At 46.6% G+C, this 19,907-nt stretch overlaps 1 protein-coding gene across 1 annotated transcript in view; it reads left to right on the top strand.

Moving 5' to 3' along the window:
- LOC118796565 (potassium voltage-gated channel subfamily KQT member 4) overlaps positions 1-19,907 on the top strand; it is a 56,696-nt gene that overhangs the window by 13,810 nt on the left and 22,979 nt on the right. The gene's annotated exons all lie outside the window — the stretch shown is intronic.

Below are 19,907 nucleotides of genomic sequence, written 5' to 3'. Positions count from 1 at the left end.
TTAAACCGCTCATCCGTGCGGGGAAATCGGTGGGAAACATTGCAGGACATCACCAGGTGTTTGTTTCTGTTTTTGTTTTCTGTCTGGGTTTGGAAATGGCACAAAATCAGACACTGATTGCAAAAATTATAAAAAGACGATTTGACTGAATGAGTATTTCCACCCTCTTTCTTGCCTAATATATATATATATATATATATATGAATGAGTATGAATAAATATATATATTTATATGTTATAATATAATATAATAATATAGTGAGTTATTCGAAGGAATAGAAAGTGCAACACACACTGTGATTGTTTTCAGCCACTACATGTTTACCATGTCCATGTAAAGCACCTTGGACTGCACATCCACCTTTGAGGCCTGAACTTCCAGGCTAGGAAAGCAGTGTCTCGGGCCTCGGTGCATTGTGGGAAGGGGCGGTAACAGGACCTGCCTGGGCGTTCCGCACCCCCTAATCTGCACTAATCTGTGTTTACGTAATGTTATTTTAGCAGAGGCCGGCTAGGAATACTGCTCGTTTGGGTGCGAGGGCCCTGCCAGCAGTTTATTTTCAGTGCATGAGGCCATCGGATCGCGCTGGAGCCGGCCTCAGCGGCCTGCCTGGCCCGGCCCAGCTCGGCCCGCCCGCGCAAGGGAAAGTCCTCAGAGATCTCCCGGGGGCTCTGCGCGGAACAAACAGAACCGCACTGCCCTGAAAGGAGGACGGCGAGGCAGCTGGGCACCTCGGCCAAGAGGGTCCCTACGTCCCAAAACGAGGGAGGGGACACCAGTCTGAGGCTTAGGAGGGCATCGTAGCATAGCGTTATGGAACAGGGCTTGTAGCCGAAAGGTTGCTGGTTGTGCCCTTGGGCAAGGTGCTTAACCCTCAACTGCCTCAGTGGATCACATGTAAAACTGTAACCTATGTAAGTCGCTCTGGATATCGTCTGCAGAATGACACTAATGTAATGTAATGAGGGCATGGCTCTACATGTGTACTTTGATGTGAGGGGGTCTGTGGGAAAAGTCCATCAGTGTAAAGCAGCAGGATGGAAAAGGTGGTCAGGGCAGTGGAATGCGAGTCACATGGGTGATGCAGACTCTGTGTCTGTCCCGTTTCTTTTGCGTGTGAGCTCCGAGCGTTCGGGGGAGTCCAGATGCGGAGGTGGGAGGGAGAAGAGAGAGGGTGGCGGTGTCGTCGAAGCCGCGCCGGTGACGGCACCCGCCAGCCCGGCCTTGCCGAGAAATGCACTCAGCTCTCTACAGATGAAAGAGGGCTTTCAAATGTCAACCTGTTAAAAGTGGAGTTTGGCAAAAGGGAGCACTGTACTTGCGTTTATATGCAAGTTTATACAAGTGAGGCAGAGCTCCTCTTAAGTGAGTAAGTGCTGTCGGCTCCCGCTGAACTGACACTCTAGAGGGAGTGTGTGTGTGTGCGTGTGTGCGTGTGTGCGTGTGTGCGTGTGTGAGTGTGAGTGTGAGTATATAGTCAAAATGTTTATTTTTGTGTATTGCTACTTGTACACAGTGTCAGGTGCGTGTGTCCTTTCTCTTGGCTCCTGACGGCCGCCATGCTGTGATGCCGCTTCTTCAGAACCCCCAGCTGCACACGACCTCTGACCTCACAGGAGATATGACCAGCTCATCGTACAGTGCGCCGTTTTTTCTCTGCTCCACGTTAACATTAGTTGTTAATGGCCTCTTGGAGGAAGCAGGAAGGTCCTGTGCTCATACAGCCAGCCTCCAGCCTCAGTCCCAGCCTGTGGTCTGTGAAATGAAAAGGCTATTCACATGGGGTGAGCTTCACCAGAGGACGTCACAGTTTTTCCACTGTAGCTGGTAAAAATGGCTGACATCTGAAATGAAAAACTCACACTGGACCAAATTCACTAGGGTCCTCAGTCATTTTTAAAACCTTAACAATTTTTTTTTTTTTTTTTTAGCCAGAGGGTGTTTCTTTTTGGCTGGAACATAGACACACACACACACACACTACCGTTCTGTCATCCAACCACCAGATAAGAAGGCCATTGGTTTTTCATATAATTGAACAACCATAAGCAAATATCAAATTACATAGTAATAGTATTTTTATGTTATTTTGATTGTCTGCATTTTTACTGCAGTATTGCACAGTGCAGATGTCAATGCCAAATATAGTAAATAATATAACATTACATGACAGTAAGCTGTTTAACCATATCCAAATAATAGTAATAGCAATAGTAGAGTGCAACTTACTGAAGCTCATTCTCCTTTAATAGGTATCATACCAGCCCTAAAATCTAATAATTTCTTCCTTGTCACATGAGAAATAATTTTAATTAGTTAACCATATCGTTTATATTCAGCTTATTCACAGAGAAACAGACAAACAGGTACAATCACATCACCTCTATTCCACCTACCAATGGTGGAGCTAGTAGTAGTCATAATAATATTTATCACAGCGACAAGATTGTGTCATCTCAGCAGTAATTTGGATTGCTGTTTTCTCAATCAAATTTAGAGTTTTTTTTTCTAGCAGCTCCACTCCGGACAATAGGCACAATTGGATTTGTCTGCCTCGTATGAAATGATCAAACAGCCCCACATAGCTGTATCCGTCTTCTTTCTTAAGGCTTCTGTGCGTCAGCTTAAAGTTATGGAACTGCTCAAAGCTTTTCACTGCACCAGTATTAGCAGAGGAAGCCAAAAAAAGTGTGTCACTTGTTATGTTACGCAATAATAAGAAGATCCTTGGTAAACAAAATGACAAAAGTTTCTGACTCACACAAGATTAAAATCATAGGTGTCAGTCACTGTAACAGATGTCCCTCCGGCTCAGCCTCCTGCATGTACTCCCGCAGAAGTTTGGTTGTGTTCATTTTCCAGTAAACTGTGTCATCCTTAGGGAGTGCTATTCTGGGCTGGGCCCGCTGGTTTATCTTTGCCCAATTTCCAGGCGGGTGTGACGATATTTCTGTACCCTTGGTGTATTTGTACAGCAAAAAGGCCTCATGAGGCTCGGGCAGAGACAAAAATTTTTAAAAAAAAAAGTAAAAGCGGCCTCTAAAAGGGCCAGACACCACAGTTAGGCTGTCACCACTCCATATATCTGCTGTTGGGTAGCTTTTCGGGTGAATCGCGGGCCTGCATGTTGAGCCCAATGCTCTGTAGGATGGTGTCTGCTGTAAATCGTGTTTGGGCTGTCAGAAGAAGCAGCCGAGTAATTCTGCCAGTCTGCGTGAGCGAGCGAGGGAGTGAGGGAGCTGGTGACCGCGCACGCAAACGGCTCCCGGCAACAGTGACGACCAGAAGAATGCGTGTGCCCCCCGAAACGGGCCGAGGGGGTCAGGGAAGCCCCTGCCCTCCTCTCTCCCCTTAATCGGGGAGGTCCTGAGCGAGCCAGAGACCCTCTGCCTCCCTCTGCGCTCCCTCAAGCCGACCCCCATGTGTAACTCCCAGCTTAAGTGTTGTTAAGACCGTTTTAATTTATAATGGCAGGTTCTATAAACATGTGGGGAAGCCTCACCATGGCGACAGAGCTAAAACAAATTCATAATATAGCGCAAGTATTTATAACTCCCAGCCTGCCTCGCGCTGCGCTGTTTGGGCCCTCGTCCCTGTGTGTGTGTGCGCGTGTGTGTTTGTGTGTGTGAGTCTGCCTGGGTCTGCCTGGTCACATGTTACTGTACTTTACGTAATGTAGCCACAGTACAGTACAGCACTTGAGTGATATAACTTTGGTCAAGTGATCATAGGGCTTAATTTGTTTTTACCTTCTCCCTTCCAAAAGCCCTCATCCCCCCTGACTTACACTCAACCTTTCTCCATTTTTTTAACCTCCCCATCCCCATTTCTCCTTCCCTCCCCACCTCCCGCACCTTTTTCTTTCTCCTACCCCATCCCTCATTCCACAGTAAGTCCCTGCTAACTGGCTCCATTCTGAAGCAGCGCAAAGAAAAATACCCCCCTAGAGGTCAGCCAAACCTACCTTTAAATACAGCAAGCTCTGCTGTTTTCACTCCCACTTCCCTTATCTAACCGCGGCTGTGTGTCTCCTCATGCTTCTTACAGCGGAAGTCACGTCTCTTTTGGCATTTTTTGTTCTTTCATTTCTCACGTGCGCAGTAAATTCACCAGTAATGGTCTCAGGTTCGGTTCTCAGGTGCACTCACTCACTCACCCTCTCCAAAGGAAGCTTTATATTAGCATCTCTTTGCATTCATTATTTGCGAGGAGACGCCCGTATCCGTGGCAATTCACCCCTGTTCAGATTTATTTTATTATTATTATTGTAGAGGCCTGTTTATGCAGATGTATGTCTCACCCTTGCATCAGTAGAGTCCAGTCTTGGGGGCTCAGGTACAGAGATAGAGCAGCTCTCAGAGTGTTGAGATAAAAGCTTCCTGATGACTCCTCCTATTGCTCAGCCTGACATTATCAGCTAACAGGAGGGGTCTTCCAGGGCTCCCAGCATGCAGCGGTGTCAGCGAGTGTGTGGTGAAACTTAACAGACATGCTACTCTCTAACCCTTTCTCTCTGTCCCTCCTGTCCTCTATATGGTGTGTCCCTCTATATGTGTCCCTCTTTCTGTTCTCTCCTGTATGTCTCTCTCTCTCTGCCTCACTTGTAAATCACATGTCTCTGTCTTCTTTCTGTCTTCCTCTCTCTGTCTTTCTCTCTTTCTCTGTCTTGCTTTGCGTGCCTCTTCCTCTGTTTTCCTCTCTCTTCTCCCTCTATCTGTCTCCACCTGTCTTCCCCTCTCTGTCTCCGTCTCTTTCCGTTTTGAATCCATTATGCGGAGTCAGCCCTGAGAAACACCCCCCCCCCCCTTTTCTCCCTGTCCTTGGTGATGTAGTGTGGTTTTTTTTCCCCTCACTCTTTCCTTCTCTCCATACTCCCTCGTCTTTGACAGGGGCCTTATCCCTTTAAATTCTGACCACAGGTTAATCTTTGAATTATCGTCTGGGAAGTGAGGGTACGGTGCTGGAAATCTCATGCCGCAATCCCTTTAAACCAGACCTTTCTTGCTTAGACTCGTGCCTCGGAGCCTGTGACGGACATCCACTTTGCTCGCTTGCAGCATTGGACAGTGGAAACTGTTATTTGTCATGGTGTTCTGTTTTCTTACTTCTGCTCCTGCACCTCCTCCTTTTTCCCCTTTTCATACCACCTGTTTTCCTTCGTTGCCTCTCTCTCTTCCCTTTCTCTTGTTTCTCTCTGATTTCCCAGCTCCCATCACAGATAAATGCAAGCACCCAGTGCTTGTTAATAGATCTGAACCCTTATCTATAGGCCAATTATTAGTTCAGCTTATTGTCATCCGTAGCAGGTGCCCCCAATACAGTATGACTCTAAATGTTTAACACCTTGGGAGAATCTATTCAGATACTGCTGCTGCCTTTTAGTGGAGCAAGAACTAAGGTCAGGGGTTCATGTAGTGTGGGATCTGAACCCGCTGGCCCTGCCTACTACTGTAAAGTTGCTGAGCTGTAACCTGGCCAGATAGAGAGAGGTGGTGGGGGGACAGGGATGAGGGAGAGAGAGGGAGAAGGAGAGACTGAGAAAGGGGGGAAAGGAGAGAGATTGAGGGAGAGGGAGAAGAAAAGAGATTGAGGGAAGAGGAGAGAGATTGAGGGAGTTGGAGGAGGAGAGAGATTGAGGGAGAGGGAGAAGGAGAGAAATTGAGTGAGAGGGAGAAGAAGAGAAATTGAGGGAGGGGGAGAAAGCGAAAGGGATGAATAATTCAGAAGAGTATAATCTGCACTCTCAACCTTGCAGTCCCTCAACGGCCCGGCTCTTAATTGGCTCTAATGAAGTAAAGAGAGGGGCGCAGGGCGGATGAGAGCCTCCAAGTGGCCCTCTCTGTACTGGCAAAGTGTCTGAATGCCAGGGGGAGGGGTAGAGGGAGAGGGAGGGAGGGCACGCTCTCATGACTCCCTGCTACCACGTCCCAAACTTTCCAGAGGGAGCGCTGAAGGCCAGGACAGCCCTCAGTCTGAGTGCTGAGTTCCTGGGGTCCACTCTGCCAGGCTCCCTTTTTTCTTCTCATATTTATTCATGTGAATTCAGCTGGTGTTGCTGGTGCGCAGGAGCTGGGTGAATGGCAGTCTGGTTCCCCTCGCCCGCTGTAACCTGGCCGTAAAACCCATCGGATGGGATGATGTGGTGCGGAGTGAGGTCCTGCATTCTGTCTCAGCACGCTCTGACCTGTTGACAGGCTGGTGGGGGGGCTGTTACACAGTGTAGTCCTTCAGGCCGGCCCGGCCGAGGTTTGATGTTCGAGGTCACGGATAAAGAAATTAGCCACACCATCTGCCAATAAGGACCCCGGTGATAGCATTAGTGGTGATCAGTACTGTACGATAGCGGCGATCGCGACCGGCTCCTCGAACCCTGCTCTCCCGCGTACTGTCTTCGCCGTTGCTATGTCCGCACGTCGCCGTCACACCGACCGGGGTATCATCAAAGAGGAGCCCTCCCACCTGGGGGTCGGGAGGTCACCGCCACGGCAACCCGAGCACGGCAACACAAATTGCAGGGGAGCTACGGCAGCGGCTCGCTGTAAATTGTCTTTAGCGTGGAGAGGAGCACTGTTTGGGCTATCTGACACGGAGTGTGCGTGCGCCGTCAGGAATGCAGCCGGGACCCTGCCTATGCATCCTGCCTAAACTAAATACAGCTGCATCAAGGGCCATGTAACAGCTTCCCTGGAAGCATTTTTCTTGTTGTGCCGCCTGGGAGGGTGCTCAGTAGTGTGTACTCATAATGTGCGCTATAACTGCATCCGTCAAGACAAGATCCCTCACCATTTACGACAAACAGAAAGGGATCTCCGTAATGGGTAGCCACCCTTGGAATTTATTGGGGACTATGTTGGAACTAATGGAGAACTGATGGCTGAATAATATATTCCTTGATGTCTTTAGTTAGCTGCTGGACCTGAGCTTGCTGTAGGGAATCCTGTTTGGTGATTCCATAAAAATGCTCACACTGTAATAAACAGAACAGCAAATATCACTGTGGGCAATTATTACAGCGGTAATGTATCATAAGGAAGTAGTCTCTGTCCTGTGTCACGTGCCCCACAATATTCTATCACATAAAACTGGTCTGTACAATAAATTTAAATTATATAGCTTCCAATTAGACAATTTAGATTTTAAAGCAATTTCAAAATTATTTGATTGGCATAGTAAGTTAACGTTGGAGGTTTAAATGAAGAACGTTTGGAATGGCTTTTACAGGAGTGGTGTTCTTCAAATTTTGGTGCATTGTAAGCCATTGGTTAAGACAAAATGAGGGGTAGGTGCCATGTGTAAAGTCAGTAATAATCAGCCAAATGGGTCAAATTTACTGGGTTATTGCAGCCATGTTTGGTAACATACAGCCATGACAAATTACATTACAATTATACCCAAATTGCAAATAATTGTTGTCATTACTTCAAACAGACTTGGAGGAGACAACTTTAAATATGTAAAACATCCAAAATGGCAGGAAATCCAAAGTAAGTGTAAGTTTCAAAAATCGTCCTGGTGACTCAAGAAGAATGTACCCACGTTCATGACGCTACGTTGATAAATATTTAGAGTGTTTTGAAGAAAGTCCAAAAACGTCAAAATCCAATATGGCGGCCACACCATGTGACCGACTGCCACAGAATTTGATGTGATGACACTTTCTGTGCATTGCTACGTTCCTGTAAATATTGAGCAATTTTCCGTTTTTCTGCCACGAGCTTAAACCTGCCGGTCGCCGTGGCGGTTTTGTCGACGTCCCGAGCTCGCTGCTGCCCTGCTTGCTTCATCAGCCTTTGTCTCGGTTCCCTCAGCCTCAGCTGTGCGTTTTAAAGGTCTCTGTGCTCGCGGTCAATAGTGATCTTGCAAGAGTGGTCAACAGTTAAATTGCTGGTTTTGGGAAAATTGTTGACGTGAAGTTATTTACGATTTATCGCGCGCTTATGTCAGCGCAAATGTCCCATTAACAATTCAGCACTGCTCAAGCTCCCTTAAATGAGCGTGTCACCAATTATGAAAGCCAGCCCTCCCTCCCAGTATATAGTCCCGTAACTGTATTTGTTGTAGGCTACTCTTGCTGTCCTGGTTATCCTTTTTAAACACATAATAGCCTGTTTTGTCCTCTTGATTTGAACAGAAATACAGCACCATCTGCACTGGGTGATAGTTATGAACATGAAAAGTGGTGAAATTGACCAGCCGAAAAAAAGTAAGTGGCTTACAGATACTGTGCATTGTGTTTTCAGTGTATATTTTTTTTGTATGTGGCGTTTTAGACATTCCTGTAATTGAGGGAATTGAGGTTTTTGAGACCCGGCCCTGTTGTAGGTTTTGGAAGTTGGAGAGGAGACAGCAGCTCCCTTGAATGCAGGACTATCTTACACTTGCAGACAGTGATAAACTACTGCCAATCAACAATACATGACACATGTACTTTTCAGTTGAACTTAACAGTCCCAAACATCGAAAGCAACTGAAAAATTGTATAATAATTTAATTGAGGCAACATAAATTATTATTCAATCAGCACCGTATGGATGGAGGACAATGGTGCAGGTGCAAAGAAAAGAATTTGAGAAACTTGTGACACTAGTTAATGAGACACCATGAGCCCAAATCAATGCTATACATAGTGTGCAGATAACTACCATAGTCCTACGCAAGCCCATGAAATATAGTTAGTTTCTCCAAAGTGGTGGAAAAGGAAGAAAGATGAAAGATGTGAACAATAGCAATTGCACGCCTGTGTGCCTTCCGTGCTTGTCCCCACGGTTGTTATGATGGCGTGTGTGACAGAGTCAGGTGCCCCTCCCCTCCTCCGGTTTTAAGAGCTGATGTGCTGACCACCTAGCTCGTGAGTGACCTCACCTCTTTCTCACACCCTCGACTTCAAAAACCCAGTAAAATCCATTCACGCGAGAGGCCGAAGGTTAAACCCACTCTGTGTAGAATTTTTTTTTTTTTTTTTGTGTATTTTTCCCAAACTGACGTAGAGCTCTAGGTAATCTCCTGATATGGCAACGGAGATTCTCATGACATTAATTGGATTATTTCTTTCAACTTCACACTTTGACAGTAATTTAATTAGATCTACCAGGACGTCAGAATAGCTTCAAGTGCTTTCTCTTATTACTGTCTAATATTGTGTAAAGTATTGTTATTTCACCGGCAGAGACTAAACCTGTGTCAGGTGAAAACACGTGGGCTACGACACCCTGTTCTGCCGGGCTGTAATGCATCACTTCACGACAACTATTCTGCTGTAATTCAAGGTTGCGTGGGCCCTTTCTGAAAGGTAATTAAACCGATGAACAATGGGACCAAATGCACGTCATCGCTAGAGAGTCGGGTTGATTGTGTATTGCAATCTCGGATGTGTTTCGTGAACTCGAAAAATACGGCTGAGACGAAAATTATGTGTAGCTACGTGCACACACACACGAAATTAATAGGATTTGAACTGGAATGCAATTTTAATGACCTCCCACCAACACACACACACACACACACACCGCAAGGTGGTTTCCAAAGCCCTGCACGAAGGCGTTTTTTTCCAACACAGCGACTCAGTGTTTCCCGCTTTAGCAGTGCCTGAGTACGGGTGTTTGATTTTGCTGCCGTCTGGAGTTTTTTTTTTTCATTATTATTTTTAAAGCGTGAAGTTACCAGAGCGATGAGCGGTGAAATGTCACCGTGGGAAGACGAGGTGCGCTCGGAGGTCCGTGGGCGACGCCGCGCCGACAGCCGCGCAGCGCAGACCTGCGCTAATTGCCCCCGCGCGGGGAGAATATTGTCCGCGTGTGTAAATGTCACGCCTCTCAGCACCTCCTTTCCGCTCCTAATTAGCATCTTTTAGAGCAGCTTTGCCGGAGTTTCCACCGAAGCCAGCTCAGCGACTGTTCAGAACACAATGCTTTTCCCACAAAGGGACGTGATTGTATGGATCCAGCTGACCTTTCCCAAGCTCGCGAGTGAGGATGTTGGTCCCAAGGAAACGAATGTTAAAAAATTAACACTTTCACCCACTGACACACCCAACCACCTCTCTGTCAATTATCCATGTTTACACACTTTCCTTAAATGGATTTTATATCCCCCCCAGACCTGCTCTTGAGCTGATATTATCGACGTCACCATAGTAATAACGTGCACAGCACATGTGGAGTGCTTTAATAACACTACAATTCAGCATCAGTGAAATGATACCACAAATTCACAGATTGGGTGAAGTGTCTACACATCAGAGGCTGTAGGGCCACAGGAGTAATTTGTAACCAATGCCACACAGCCCACGGTGGGCACTGATGTGCATTAATGTGGTCTCTATCACCACAGACTCACACTGAAAGCAATTACCAATTTATTACAAGACCCCTCTGCGACATCTTCCTCAATTATCTCCAATTAATTCTCTCTAATCCAATCAGATCTAATGCTCTTTCTTCTAAGCCAATTACACGTTAGTAGTCAAAGCGTAATACGGTGAAGGGGGGTTTGGGGGGGGCAGCCAGCCAGCCAGCCAGCCAGCAGTGAAGCTGGGTGCTGTTTGTGTTGCCTGAAGGTCTTCTGTGTTTGTTACACTGGTTTTTTAAAATGGGAACTGGTACAAAAATGTGCTAGAAGCATGCAAAATGCTCTCACCCTTAACAGCGATGAACTGAACAGCAGACCGAGAGGGAGCACAGGATATGTGTTGGTACATGATTTCAGCAAGGCGGGCAACATGAACGCAGGACTAGAGATGACATATTCCCATTTAAAAGTTCTCGTGGGACTCATGGGGTTTGAATTCTAGCTACATAAAAGACCCTATTTAAAGCGACTCCAGTATGAGCACTATTCTGAAGAAAGGAATTTGGAGACACAATGCCAGGTTATGCATCATAACTCACCACATTTTCAGAGTTAATCTGACAAATGATCTTTGTGGGTGAAGTAATGATCTTACTGAAATATATAGTGAAACAGTAATTTAGAGTGTTTGGTTAATGCAGTGTGTGTGTCAAGACTACATTTCAGTCCAAAGTAGCCAAACTTTGACTCATAAACTGTATGTACTGTATACTGTAAGATATTATTAGCTTTATTGCTTGTGTTGCAAGTTAAAATTGTTGACACAAACCGTATCGATACAAACCATAAACCAACGCTAATAATTTCTACCTGATTCTCCAGGGATCTCGTGCCGTAAGTGGCATTTGTGCAAACAGCCTCAAAAGCAAGCAGCTGAGACTGAAACCAGGAACACGCCAGCATTCTGGGGGAGAAAAAAAAAACGAATAATAAGATACATAACAAAATGTCAACTTTGAGTGTTTGAACAAGTGTGTAATTCTTGACTTCTGATACTTTTATAATATAAAACGGATGAAAAAAAATGTTTGGATATCCACCACAGACCGACAAGAGCAGCACCAGGCTTGTTAGTTAGGAGCTGGAGAATATCAGAAAAGCTGTAAAAATGACTCTATAGTAGAGTGAAAAGGACCTCTGTCAGCAGCTGCAACACCAGCTCAATCAATCTATCAGTCAATCTGTCAATCACGTCAGTGTGACTTAGTGTAGTGTAGCACCCTAAACAGAGGAAGTGTTGCTTCAGGGACCGTCACAGTAAAGCAATGCAAAAGCCTAAAGCACAATTACATTGCATTATGTTCTTTTAGCAGACGCTCTTATCCAGAGTGACTTACAAAGGTTACAGTTTTTACATTATCCATTTATACAGGTGGGCATTTACTGATGCAATTGTGAGTTAAGTACCTTGCCCAAGGGAACAAGCAGCAGTGCCCCTGCAGGGAATCAAACCAGCAACCTTCTGGTTACAAGCTCTGCTCCTCATGGCTTTGTTACATTGCCGCCACAGTCGGAGAGATATGGGGATAAAATAAGGCAGCAATCACACAGTGGCAAGGACAAACAAAAGATATAGAATGACAGCATTAAAAACAGGATATACAGGGGATACAGATGCATGCATGTATGTAGATGTATCGCTTTACCTTTAAAATGAATTCATTAATGTTGTTACAAAAGGCTTTCAAGAGTCAAGTCCAGTATGGTTTGGTCCAGTTTGGGTCAGATGGATGCAGGTTAGCTTGGATAATTCATTTCGCAATGGAACAGATAAACTCAGATCATCCATTTGAGGCAGATGTAAGAATGTCTTATAACTCCTAGGATAACTTGGGCAGCAGTGTAGCATAGAGGTGGAGGAGCAGGGTTTGTAGCCAAAAGCTTGCTGGTTCCATTGCCCACTGGGGCACCGCTGCCCTACCCTTGGACAAGGTGCTTAACGCTGAATTGCCTCAGTAAATATCCAGCTGCATAAATGGGTGACATGTAAAAACTGTAACCTGTGTTGAGTCGCTCTGGCTAAGAGCGTCTGCTAAATGCCAGTAATGTAATCTAACTTCCTGTGAGCATGCTGGCGGTTTGCTCCTGTATTTTAACATAAAGGTCAGCACTAATGGTCCCATTGAACCTATTGATTTGTGTTCTCCCTTTCCCATATTCCCTCATTATTTTTTTTCTCTATTTGCATTTGGTCAAATCCATGTTCACAGGAAGTGGGACGGTCTATGTGTGGTGACCCCTCCTCCCGGCTATTGTGGATGATTGATGGTCAGACACCTCCCGGGTTTTAGTCTGCTGGAGTAGTATGCCAGTGCATGACAAATTCCAGCACCTGCAGTGTATTAATTTAATGGAGAGAAGAGGCTTTGTTTAAAAATATTTCATCTTCAGGCAGACGTGGGCAATTCAGTGACTGTTGTGGGTCTTAGCATGCAAACGGTTGAGAAGATGCAGAATGGATGTTCAGGAATCTTTCCTAGAGTTAATTTGTCGGGGGGAGGGGGGTTGGGGGGGGGGGGGGGGGTGTGCGCGCATGCACGAGTTTTCATGTGTCTGTCTGTTCAGCCTATTATAGGCGTGTTCTTCTGGGTCTGTGTACAGACATTTAAAAAATCATTTCAAAATCCCATATGGGTAAGACAGTTGAGCTAATCTTTTTGGGTAAGGTAGGAACTCCAGTCTTACCTCTCTGTTAATCAGAGAAACTGTCTTGAGACTCCCATGAGAGGTTATGGGTTGGTGCCCCATTCTTAAGGGTTGCAAGGTCAAATTACAGGCATCACGGTGCAGCCGGCAGCAAAGGAACGTAGACTCCTCCAGCTGTGCTCTGTAATGGGCAATGTGTAAGAGAAGAAACAGCATCTTGCCCTGGATTTAGAAATTTGATTTCCAAATGTGATTCCAAATAAACCTGGTGCAGGAAATCAACCCTCACATCCTGCTACACCCGCCTGTAAAGAATTTCCAGATTTACACATGCGTTGATCATCAGGAGAACGCTACCAGATGCTGTCGTTGTGTTCAGGTGAAATCTGGAAGTCCAATTAGTGTAAAAGCTTCCATTTGGTAGATAAGTGGTGTGGTGCTATGCTCAGTCTTAGACTGGTAGCTTCCTCGAGGGCCTGAAGGTACACTAGATCCAGCTGTTTTCCAACCCAGGCTTTTGCAGATGTTAGAGAGAGATCAATACTGTTCTGCAAGCTATTTTTCTGATAATAAGAGTTGCGTGGAAGGGGAAGTGGAAATTCTACTAACCCTTTCTATGAACACATATCCACATGCACTCTGTTGAGGATAAAGCTGAGTTCAGCGTAGGTCCAAGCTTTCGACCGTGTGAATGGTGAGTCAGGGCTGGTGTGCATTCTGAGAGCTTTTTTTTTTTCCAGGATGGTTGCAAAAGCCCCCAAATCGCACCGTCGGCGGCTTTCCGCTGTGAAAAAGCACTTCTCGTTCATTTACTGTTTATTTTTTCCCCTCCGTTGAAAAGTTTACGGTCCCCAAAGACTTCCATCAACAGGGATTAACAAGACAGTAATGCTGCACTGTACCTACGCAACTTGCTGTCAGTCGCTATTTAGGGACATGCAGGCTATTTATATCTCTCATTCTACTGTTACCACCTTCCTTTTCGAAAGGCTGACACTTTCCCTGCTGTTGTGTTCTGACATCCCATCAGCCCCCTCCCCTGAATCACTCCACTTCCCATCAGCCCCCTCTCCTGAATCACTCTACTTCCCATCAGCCCCCTCTCCCCAACCACGCCCCTTGCCATCAATATATTACATTACATTATTGTCATTTAGCAGATGCTCTTATCCAGACTGTCTTACACTCTGAGGTTGCAGTTATATCCATTTATACCTTGCCCAGGGGTACAACAGTAGTAGCTGAGGGGGGAATTGAACCAGCAACCTTTCGGTTACAAGCCCTGCTCCTTAACCATTATAATACACTGCCACCCATCAACCCCCCTCTCCTGAATCAATCCCCATTCCATGAGCTCCCTCTCCCAAACCCCGTCATATCCCATCAGCCCCCTCTTTCAGACCCCTCCCCCGCCACACACTACACGCTGTGCCCCCAGTGAACGGTGTGTTGGAGCCACGGCGCACCAGGTGTGCGTTTTTTGTGAGGTGTGTTTGGGGTTTGAGGCGTGCGGTGACAGAGCTTTTATTCGGCCGCGTGTGGTTCCCCTCTCCCCGCTGCCAGAGGGCCTCCCTGCTGGTGCACCTGCCGTGCCTGGCGGCAGCGGCGTGCGGGTCGATGCGCGCGAGCGTTCGCTCACGGCGTCATCGATCAGGTCTGGCGCCGCTCTCCCCTACACCTGCACGCCCGGCTCATGCACCAGACAGCAGGTCCCGGGGGTGTGAAGCAGAACGGGAGAGGTTCATATTAACTCCTCACCTGGGGCCAACCCCTCACTCTCTCCCTGTCTCTCTCTGTCTTTCCCTCCTTCGTGATATTGTTGTCTGCTCTTCTTGTCCTCTGTCACTCACATTCTCTCTTTCTCGCTTCCAGCTGTCCTCTCCTCCCACCCCCACCCCCCCCATTCGCCCCCTCCCTCTACCTGTGTGTCATCCCTGCTGTGCATTCCTTTGCTTCTCCATCACTCTTCCTCCTGATTCAATCAGCATCTTGGTCATGTGGAGACATGCAGGCTCCCTACGCACAGTGCAGATTGGTGCCCACTGGACCCATGACCAGAGGAATTATGGGTAAAAAAAAAAAAAAAAAAAAAAACTCATCCTGGAGGAGGGTACAGGACCTACAAAGCAAACAGAAAATGAAATTAGTATGTTTTAAAAATGTACTGGCAGCCAGATACCCACACCCGGCGATCCTGTCCAACAGGAGCACAGACAGAACTGTGCCACAAAGATTTAATCAGGTGAGTTAAAAAAGCTCCTCTGTTGAATGTCGACGTTCGCCAGCCTCCAGCTTCTCACTCGTCACTCCGCGCTGTGTTTTTAAGCACGGTGCCAAAGACACAGTGAATGTTTGCACCTCTGTGGTTTGTCAGGGGAGAATTTAAATTAGGGCTTTGCTTTTTTTCCTCTTTTAAAAATGCTTTTTCTTCAGCACTCTGAAATATGGAAAAAATGGAATGTTGGAACATCTCTGTATTTACATTTCGTGTTTGACTTGCCGTTGTGGCTCCGTTTCTATATATACGTATTGTCTTTGAGCTCCAGAAATAATTATGGCAGTATATTTTTTCATACTTGAATGCATCACTCTGCATGTGTTTAGACCCCAGCAGCATTCACTTTACCTCAGAGCCTCAGACAAGCGCAAGCAATCAGCCGTTTCAAACAGTGGTGAAGCATCTTTAGTGCGATCTGAGGGGCACAGCCCCCCCCCCATATGCAGACACCTCTGTACGACTGCTCGTTTCTGTCCTCTAGCAGGTGTCAGCACCCCCCCCCCCCCCAACCCCCAATGCCCCCCCCCCCCCCCCCTGATCTCACTGACATAGCGGCACTACTGTTCTCCCTTGGCTCGTTCCCAGGGCTGTGAGGTCACCAAGGCAATTGCTGCCAGGAAACACTGAGACTGAGTGGCAAGGCTAAGGGGGGGGGGGGGGGGGGACAAAAGGGGACAAAAGGGGACAAAAGGGTTCAGTGAAAGGGACAGGGACAAGCAGGGAGCATCCTGTTCAGAACATCAAGAGAAATTCAGGGAAAGGTGCTATATTTATCCCACTGAAACCCCCTAATTATAATGTATTCGTCATAATATCTATATATAGACACATGCTATACATATATATGGTATGTATCTATATAAACATATATGTGTGTGTGTGTGTGTACTATTCATACTGTATTATACATACTATTTATAGTGTGTGGATATGTACTATATACATATGTATAATTTACATTTTTTTTGTTTTATCATTTATTACTTTATATTGTGCATAAATAATTATGTCATTTAAAATACAGGGGAAATTAATGGTTTGAAGTCTGTGATTCTGAAGGCTTGAAATGGTCCTCCAACACATTACGTGAGACAATATCCTGGAGACTGCCTGTGGGGCTCACAGACGGATGGGGACACTACGTGCTTTTCTTATAAATCTTTTTTCAATTTCCCGTGACCATCTGAACTGAAAACAGTTGGCTGTATTCAAAGTACGTTCAATGGCAGTACGCTGACTGACCATCACAGTTCTGCTCGTGGCCAAGAGAGACCTGCTGTGAAAGTCATTGACTGGCTGCCGATTGGTTTGGCTGCAGGCGCTCTGGAATTCACAATCAGCTGATTTCCAGCTTTAAGTTCACGGCCATTTTAACTTCACCGACTGATGCCAACAGCAGGCTAATGATACTGCTAAACCGACGAATCTGTCTATTCCCATCATAAATTTGTATTTTTTCATAGCTGTGATGAATGGAAATCTTGTGTTATGCTTTTTTTTCCTTTTCCAGAGGCAAATTACTGTCTCCAAACAGCATGCGGAGATCCTTGTGTTTCACCGAAACCCATTGCTTGCATGGTTTTGCTGCAACTTTGCAGCAACGTAGTGTGCCGATTCCTGCAGTCTGTTTTACTGCTCAGGTGCGGTGTTTTGTAGCAACTGAGGGCAAGCTGCGTGTTGTCGGATGTATCCTCGTGCTTTTACACGTTAGACGTTCTGACGTGCCCCCAGAAGGATACAGGTACCCCTCCAGAGTTCAGTCTCGGGAAAGCTGAGGCATCGTTCATTCAGTAGAGTAGTAATTGTTCCCTCCTGTTGTTAAACTGAAGGCCCCACGTGTCCAGCTCTGTCAGGCCATGGTATCAGTATCCTCTCGCAGACAGACTCAGTTTACAGGACGCTGGGCGATTATTAAGATATTAGCTTTGTTGGAACTGGACTAAAAATCACTGACGAGGGGGCTTTCATTTGACCTCCAGAGACAAAAGCTGCTGATTTTGAGGTTTAGTTTTTTTCCTGCGTTGTTCTGAGTTTTATTTTAATTGACTTTTCTACGAGCGGGGCGGGGACGGGGGGTTAAAATCGGCCCATCAGCTGAAATGCGACCTCTTCTACATGGACATTTCATGCTCCGATGTGTCTGTCTTTTTACCCAGTTCATCATTTTTTCTAACTATAGATTTTCGTCTGGAAAAACTAAGCGTTCTTAGTGTTTTTCTTTTTTTTTTGTTTTTAAATCTTGCTATTCTCCCATTGGGATACTGATGAATTAGTGCTGGTGTTTGCTTTCGGTGTCGGTGTTCTGTTCTGAGATCAGTTTACTCTTTATTCTGATCAATAGCGTAGAGGGAACAGATGGAGCAGGCCTTGGGGGACATTGGGTGCTCCCACACCTGCTGATGTAGAATTTAAATATTACAATTTCCTCTTTCATTCTTAATTTGGCGCTAGCTAGCGAATGAGTGTTTGAAGGTGCCCTCAGCTAAGGGAAACCACGGTTCGGGACCTGACCTGTGGGTCATACGTTTTACATACATGTGCAGTTGCACCTTGAGGTATTGATTCAAAATCCCCCAGTGGTTGCTCAGTTGTATAAATATATAGCAGCACTGTATGCTCTGTATAGGGTTAAATAATGTCGGCCCTGAACATAAAGGTAATCTTGCTCAAGACCCTCTCATCCCAGCTTTCTTTGATAAACAGCCACAGATGTGCAGGCATACACACACACACACGCACACGCGCACACACGCACACACATACACAGGCACACACGCACATGCACACACATACACACGCGCACATACACACACGCACACACACACGTTAACACAGCTCCCTCTTTCCCCTGCGCTGCCTCATCTCCTCTCTGGCAGAACGGGCTGTGAGTTAATGGTAACGTCAGGGCAGGGCCGCGGCTTCCTGTTGACTGAGGTTCCTCGGTTGAGGTTTTCGGCGTGGGCCGGCGTCTGGAGAGCAGCTCTGCGGCTCGCCCCGCCGCTCGGAGACGTGGAGCTGGCTTACCCCAGACGGGGCGTCTCCAGACGCGCGTGTTATTGACGCGGTTGTCTGCGCGGGGCCCTGCGGTCGGCTGCGTTAACGGGCTCGCGCTCGGTGACCGCCGGCCTCCTCTGCCGGTCAGAACGCTCCCCTGTCCACACTGTCCTGTAGCCAGCAGAACCTGACCTAGAATAGACTGCTCCTTCAGGAGCCGCCCACACACACGTCTGCCTCTGTGGGTTGGTTGTGTTGTTTTTGGCTTTTTTAAGAGGACACTAGTCATCCCTCATTGTTTCCTGCTAGCGCCGGCTTTGAGCTGACCGGTGAAGGGAGAGTGAGGCTTCATTATAGGTGGGGCTGTCATGTCCTGTCAATCACTGATGTTGAGCCAATCAAAAGCTCTCTGTAGCCTCATGATCCATAGCCATATGGACTTTATCCTATAAGATGTAGAAAAATACATACAAACATTTGAACATTGTTATCATAAGGTGTTTTTTTAAATTACATTTTTATTCTGCAAAAAATTTGGCTTCCATTTTTTTCCAAAATATTTCTTCCAATATTTTTATGAGTACAAAAAAGAGAATTAATGGTAGATTCGCAGAGGAGGATTACTTTCAAATGAAAATATATGTTTTTTTCATTTTCAGTGTCAGGTGATGTCAAATTCAGGCAGCCAGCTATGAGCTATGAGATTTTGTAGAACTGGATAACACAGACAACCTGTGTGGAGGTCTCATTGGTGTGCATTGTCATCAGATTTCCCTCTTTAATGGTGGAGAATAATGAAGGAATGCTTTATTGCTCCCTTCTCTCTCTCTCCCTCTCTCTCTCTCCCTTGCCCAAAAGAGTCAAGATCTTAAACTGGCTTTATTAGCATGACAGCAATCACCAAAGCGTTTTGCAACATGAACATGTTGGACCAGTCCTCTCTCATCTCCTTCCCTGACCTCTCTCTCTCTTTCTCTCTCTCTTTCTTTCTTTTCCTCGCTGCCCCACTCTTTCCCCTGACTCTGATCTGTTACTGTGAGCACAGTGCTGTGACAGCATTATCCTCGTTCCTGTTACTGTATCTTGACAGTTTTAATTGCCGTGAGCATTAACGATCCCCCTCAGCCGAACGGAGCCGGGGGATGGTAAGGTGGCAGGAGGTGTGTCGATAGGCCAGTAAAACGCCAAACAGGACTGAGCTTCATTTCTCTTGTTGTTTTTATTTACTTATTTATTTATTTAGAAGGATCGATCTCGCGGCCACCTTGCACGGTAAGTGTAAAATGAGATGTGAGTGACGGGCGGGGGGGGGGATTAAAGATGGTGGTGCAGCTTCGCCCCTGTCAGTCTGCCTGTGAGGGGGCCGCGTTGTGAGTCGGGCTCTGTCAGAGACCTCGCTGCGTTAGCGAGAGCCAGGCGGGCGTGTTGGCTACAGCTGCAGCTGCAGCTGCTGGGCCGGGTCTGGCTGGGCATGCTCACACTGCCCGAGGTGTGAGGCTTCCGCCGTGTGTCTCGCCCCAGAGAGCTTCCTCTGGCAACATCAACACCCGGAGAAGGTCACGTGACCGCAGATCCGGGGGGGAGGGGTGGGGGGGGGCGGGGGTGGGGGTGGGGGGATAGGTTTGGGGGGTGGGTTTGGGG

This window comes from Megalops cyprinoides, chromosome 21, assembly GCF_013368585.1.
Source record: "Megalops cyprinoides isolate fMegCyp1 chromosome 21, fMegCyp1.pri, whole genome shotgun sequence".
Lineage (NCBI taxonomy): Eukaryota > Metazoa > Chordata > Actinopteri > Elopiformes > Megalopidae > Megalops > Megalops cyprinoides.
The sequence above is the reverse complement of the archived record's forward strand: the minus strand, read 5'-3'. Positions and strand labels throughout refer to the sequence as shown.